Consider the following 7,250-nt stretch of genomic DNA (forward strand, 5'->3'; position numbering starts at 1 on the left):
AGATCTTTAGATCAAAAGTTTCACAGGGTGACCCGTTTTTTATTTCACGCTTTGTTCTTCCTTTTCAATGTAAATATTCAAACAAAATAAACTACTTTTTCAGTCAGACTTATTTATTGTTCAAACAGGTTTTTACTAACTGCTCCATAACAACGAAAAAACATTATAAGTTGTAACAACAGCATTATAAATAAATTAGTTAAATATACCTTTGATAAAATGATGAAATATACAGAAATCTTGAAAAAATCTTTCCGTGTCTTATCTTTGCAAATCTGAAAGAAGAAAAAAATTTTCGATATAAAATACTATATTAAATGTTAACAAGTGTAACATACACAGTAAGTTCGAGAGGAAAATTTGTAATTGATGTTTATTTTCAAATTAACATCATTTTGCTTGCTAACGCTATTTTTACTAAATAGTAAAGAAAATTACACATCAATTAGTTTCAAAATTATTTCTTATATTATTTTGCAGAAACGTTGTTCTCTAACGCCTGGTTTGCAGGCCACTAGCGGTCAGAGGTTTTATTTCATAAAATTTTTAAAAAAATTTTGAATTAGAAAACAGAAGATGAGAGACCAGAAGCATCAAATATTGTTGGGTAGTTTAGCATAGCTACTTCCTAAAACATGTTAACGCTCATTAGTTAAGTCTTGGACAGATGCTTAAATGTATATTTTCACTTTCTAGTCCCCCTCTCTGGAGAAAATTGAATATCTTAAAATTATTTCATCAATTTATATTTATTCAAAATATGTGACAGAAGAATGGTATCGGAAAGTAAATACGCGTGTCTTTGACTGCACTTATGCGGGGTGGCTAAAGTAAAAGCAACTAATAAAAAATATAAGTGATCACTGAAATCTATAAATTAATGTTAGCATGGACTGAAAAGCAAGTGTCTGAATCAGGTTTGGTTGAATTAAAATCTGAAATAGCATTCAGTCTTTTTGGAATGTCAGTAAATTATTGCATTGCAAGTTATGTTCAGTAGATAAGCATAACCTTATTTAGACTTTTTCCGAATGTAATAAAAATGGATAAAATTAATTCATTGTACTCATACTTAAATCTGATTTTCTTACATAATATCAGAATGATAAAAATCATAATTAGGAGAAAACCTACACTGTAAACGCCCATCTGCAAAAGAATCTCTTCACTTATGCTGTCTAGCAGATTCGAGACAACACTCATCTACTAGATAATAAAGAAAATGTTGCCGCCATGACAAATTTCCCAAAATTATTGGAGAAGACGTCAGGTAAAACAGTCAGAAAAATCGTGAAATTGATCATAACATTTTCAACGAAAAAGAATCATATTTGTTAAGGAAAAACATTTTTTAACAACTGCAGGTCTTCAGTTTATTCAATATCATTTCTAAAATAAAATTTCAAAATCACACATTTAAAATATTGAATGTTAAAGCTCGTTTTACATCAAAATCCCTACAGAACCACTGAGATTGACACAGTATACAGATTGCTCATTAAATGATTTTTTTTTTACAACAGTTTCCAACACTCAAATAAGATTCTCTCTTACAAACTACTGAAACATTATTTCAGTCTTACGTTAAAAAATTATACTATTTTATAAAATATAAGCCGTAGTTACAAACGCAACTGAATACAAATATTTAAAATTAAATATAATAAGATGTTATTATTTCATGATTATAAAAACAAAATAATAACAAGCTGAATACGAACTGTTCGAGAAAATATTTGTAAAGTATTTTTTAAAAATTATTTCAACATTACATAGAAAGTTGTTTAAACCATTTTCCATTATTATTTATGTTTTCTTACTCTACGAAAAGAATCATATGGGGATTTTAAGTAACAAAGAAGATCAGTAAATCTTTGGTCTGATATTATCATATAAAATTGTAATATCGTTTACTTTTAAATTGTTTATTTATCACTTATTTAACAATATTTTTTTATCCATTTCGATTATAAGTATATTTAAGGTCACACGGTACCTTTCTAAAAAACTCATTATAAACGTGAAAGTTCTAAAAATACTAATTTCAATTTTAAAAAAAAATAAATACCTGGGACTGTCACAAATAAAAATATATGCTATCTTTCAAAAGATATTTACTAAAAATTTTAAATCTCTATCTCAAACAAGAAAACGCCTTAAGAAGCCAAAGCAACAAAGATGAAAGGTTTTGAAGCAGGTCTTTTCTTTTCAATATGAGATATCAAATAAGAAATAAGAACTAGTATCAAGCGTAAACAAATAGCAAAACGTTTAATAGTGAAAGTTGAAGTTAATAACTGGTAGATCTGAGGAATCGATTCATTCAAAAAAACTTTCAAAATAATTTTTAAAAATGGTTCAGAAGTAAAGCGAAGTCCAACCAAAATTATCGATTGAATCACTTCGATCTAAAAATTTTAATGTATCTTTAAAACTACTTTATTTCGGATATAAAATATAGAGACCACCTATTCAACCGGATTTACCTCCGAAAAATAGGAAGAAAATTTTTTTTTTAAATTTTTTGTCATTTTTAAGTCGTGTGTATATATTTGTTGAAGTTGATTTTAGCTCATTTTGTTTATTGCACTATTTATATTTAACTTAATTATTATTATTATATCTGTTTTTATTATAGTTTTGTTAAAATAGATAGTGCAATTTTGGGAGTCCAAAATTATTCTATTCATTCCATTATATTCAATTTATTTTTCATTTTACCTAGTTTTTTTTTTATTAAAATGGAAAAGTCAGTAACTGTCTTATCGAAAGGAATTTCATTTTAAATTAAAGATAAAAATGTAAAGTGTGTTCATTTACAGTGAAGTAATACTATGATTATATTAGTACGCAACAATTTATGACAAACGCTTAGAGTTGCCGATTAAGAATCATTAACATTAGAAAAACTGAACATACCTAAACAATACTGAAGGTGCTCGACCAGACCCTTTCAAAGGTTGTTTATGTGTTGATTAATTAGACAACCAAAATCTTCAAATACAATCATATTCAATTAAATAAAACAAAATTTAAACTTGATCATCAAAATTCTATGCAGATTATTCCTTTACATTAGTTCTTAGATAATTCCCTCCTCTATATTACTGTACTTTTCTATATTAATAATAATTATAGATATGTTGAAATACTCTTGTACTTTTAATTAACGTGATGGTACCAAAAGTGAACGTTATACTGCAAAACTATCTGCAGTTATAGCATACCTACTAAAATACGCAACGTCTTTCTAAACATTAGATTCTATATATACGGTCATTTAAGGATGACACATGAATGATTAAATAAGCACTTAAATTAGATCAAATTATGAAAAGTCAGAAACACTCAACGCTTTTAGTAAGTAATTTTTCGAATTACAGTGCAACAAAAAGCGAGAGTAGCCAATGAATTCGGTCCCTTCCGTCTTAAGGGAAAATTGTCATTTTTTTCGAAAAGTGACATTAATTTTTATAATATATTCAATGTCAAGCTGTACACTGTCAGTGTGAGCACTTAAAATAGTTATTTAGAATAATTATTTAAAAAATATATAAATAAAAGGATAATCAATTTTGTACTTTTTTCTAAGCAATCTCTTTGGCGATAAACATTTAACAAAACATCAAAGTAACCGACAAAAAAGAATTTATAAAAAATTGTTTATCAAAGAAGCTTCAATAATAGCAGAGCAAAATGACTTAATTTAAAATCGTAAATCGTGATCTGCATTCGCGAAGAACTAACTCTGTGTTAATACAACAAATCATTTTAGGACATTTTATTTGAATATTTCTTTTATTTTTAGTTACATACCTGTTCATAGTCATAAAAAAAAGGATTGAGATGAGATGCAGAGGTACTGTTACCTTAAATATATTTTCATGGTGGGGGCAAAAGTTTTTCTTAGAGAGACATTGACATCGAATAATATATTCTATTGATTTTTTTTATAAAATATTTTCAAAGTAAAAATATATTTACTAAGTAAAAAAGAAGATTGGAACTATTGAGTAACTTATTTTTTTATTTTTTTATTTTTTGTTGCCTGAGGTGGAATATTCTATGCATTGTTATATTTACATGCGCTGAGGTAAATTAGTTTTACTTACGTCGCATAACACAGTGCATTACTTGCGTTGAGCAACAGTTGTGGAACAGTTTCAGTATGCACCACATGCATTTTCAGTATGTACCGCAAATAACCGATCAAGTCCCACGAATTAAAGTTTTGTAAGGAATGCAAGGAATGCTGGCACATAATGATAATCTTCGATATCAAAGACCGATTTAAAATATAATGCGAATAAATTGCGAATGAATTTGTCTGGCAAATATGACGAAAGTTTTTTTTCTCTCTTAGCTTCCGAGTCCAACAAAAAAGAAGTACTACGAAGTGAAGTTTAGCTTAAAATTGTTGCACCAACATGTCTCAGTGAGACATTACAAAATCCAGATTATTTTGAAACAATTAATGTAACTTGCATAAGTAACGTACATGAATAGTTTTCAGTATGTCGTTGGAAGTGTATTAAAAATAAAATGTCTAAAAACTGTGTAAGGAAGTTAAATTTCATTAATTTAATCTATAATTTTATCTCGGGATTAAATTTTACTTCTAGCCGTCTCTACCTACGTCTACCATTTCCTAGCCGTCTCTACCGTTCCTTAATCGTTCAATTAATTCAAAATACTAAAATATAATAATTCTTATAATTTATAATAAAATTTAACAATGAATGGTATATTATACCGAAGTAAAAATCGGAATCGTGATATAATTTATAACTGTAATGCAGATAAACGCCTCTTTTAAATTATTAACGAGTTAAATCAAAATTTTATAGAAATGATGCTGTCGTTAACAAAAAGGGATATATTTTTTTATTTATTTTATCACTGTTTATTGTTATTTTCTGTACATTCTGTAAAGCAAATACGGTATTACACCACTAAATTGGAGGGAAAAATTGTTTCCGAAATGCGATAATAAAAGTATGCATAGGTATGTTTTCCATAGTTTAAGTATTGTAGAAGGCAAGGTTATTAAAGGACCAAGATTTAATCGTGGCGTCATCTACATGTCTGAAGTAGAACTTATTTTGTACGGGATACCCAAATTATTGAAAATATAAGTTAGGACGAAAAAATTTGTGAAGAATATCATAAATTAAGCCAAATAGGGCAATACGAATACAGATGGAAGAATCACTTTTAAGATACCTAAACGAAAATAAATTTAAAACGATTTCAGGTAACTAAAAATAAAGAAAATTGTGAAATACAGTATTGTGTCAACATTCAACAACTTTCGAATTTATAAGTCAAAAAAAAAAATTTCAGTCCAAATAAAGGTACATTGTAATTTAAAAGAAGGATATATTTCTCAAAAGAAAAAAAATCAGGACATTCAAAACACTGTTTGGAACAGTATACATTGTTTTCTCAAAACATCAAATTAAAAATTATTTTCTCTACTGAATTAAATTATGGCAAACTTTTTCGGAAAAGAATAACACCAAAATCTAATTTTAATTTCAATACTACTATATTTAAAATAGTAAGTTTTAATGTAGATAGAGTTTTTATAGTACTATTGCATTAAAAAAATAATCAGGATCAATTTTCTACTTATCTAATGCCAATTAATATTATCTAATGCCAATGCGTAATAAAAAGTTTTAATTGTCTTTAAGACTTCTTCCCTCTAATAACTTCAAAGTATGTTTTAAGTATTTTTTAATATCTGAATATTATGCTTAATATTTCTGTATAACAGTAATATGGAGAATGATCAACAATAATTGCAATCTTGAAATTAATTTAGAGACTGCTATAGGATTTAGGAATCATAAAAAATTATTTTAATAGCGTGATGGTTTTGTGAGATCTTGACTTATTCTCACAGACAAAGATAAATACAGACATCCAGCACACTTAATATACCTCTTAGAACTAAAAGACTATTTTTCATTAGAACTGAATGAATAAAAGTCTTAGGTTATTAAACTCTTACGAGTTCAAAGAGCGATTGTAAACGATTTTAGTCAAATGATGGCACTATGTGCATTTTATTTCCATTTTCATTTTTTAAGACGAGTCATTTTTAAGTCAAGCAGAATAAATACTTGACATTTTTGATTTTGTGAAAATTTAATTCCTTAAAAATGAAAATAATACTTTCACTAATAAAAATTTATATAAAATAGTAAACAAATATTGGATTAGTCAGCCCCCAATCTCTAATTAAGGAAACATTTCAATATTAATTACATAACTTGGAAATAATAACAAAAAAAATATACAGCTCAATATTCAAATATAATTTATTCATTAACAATCACCTTGATGTTTGTATACACAGACAGAATGTAATAGTTTTTATGCAAAATAATAATCTTAAAATTTATATATATTATTCTTTTTACATATCATAATATTCATAAGAAAAATACAAAATATTCACTCAAAAATATGATAAATCGTGTTTTTGTTACTAAGAAAGTACATTCAATTCAAACTTATTTTTAATTTGCAGTAATTTAAAATAAAAATTATGTTAGCATATGCCTATATTTTTACAGTTTTGAAATTTGCAATTATCTGAAAGTTATTTTCAATATTTTAATAAGATACTAAATTTCGTGATATACTCTACTTCATCTGAATTAAAATTTACAATATAACTGAATTACTTTTTCACAAGCATAATTTACTACTTGATAAAAAGATCAAAAATTTACTTTGTTTTGAAAAAAAGTTACCTTCATTTTTTTTAACAACTTAGTAAATGGTGATGAGTATTTGAGAATGAGCAATATTTTTATTATATATTCATTATTATATGTCTTAGCGATTTATATCATTTTCATAGATTAGGTTACTAATGCTTATAGGGTTTCAGAGTAAGTCCATGTTTGCAAAGTATTGTCTGGGTGGCTTAAGAGGTAAGAGCATGGTAACTAAAGTGAAACTAAGGTGCCAAATTTGATTCCTAGACTTGACAAATTTTCCTTTAGTTGGAATGATATGATTAGATATGATACATAAGATTAGATAGATTATGATATAGATTATAGATTATGATAAGATAGATTATGATACATAAAGTAAAACGCATAACTTGAACTAAAATTTATTAAACGAGAAAAAATATACAAAAAAAGAAGGGTATATATGATATGTTACATATAGTTTCAAATTGTTTGATAAATAATAAATTTCTAATTAATTTTATATATATATATATA

This window comes from Parasteatoda tepidariorum, chromosome 7 (assembly GCF_043381705.1).
Source record: "Parasteatoda tepidariorum isolate YZ-2023 chromosome 7, CAS_Ptep_4.0, whole genome shotgun sequence".
Taxonomy (NCBI): Eukaryota; Metazoa; Arthropoda; class Arachnida; order Araneae; family Theridiidae; genus Parasteatoda; species Parasteatoda tepidariorum.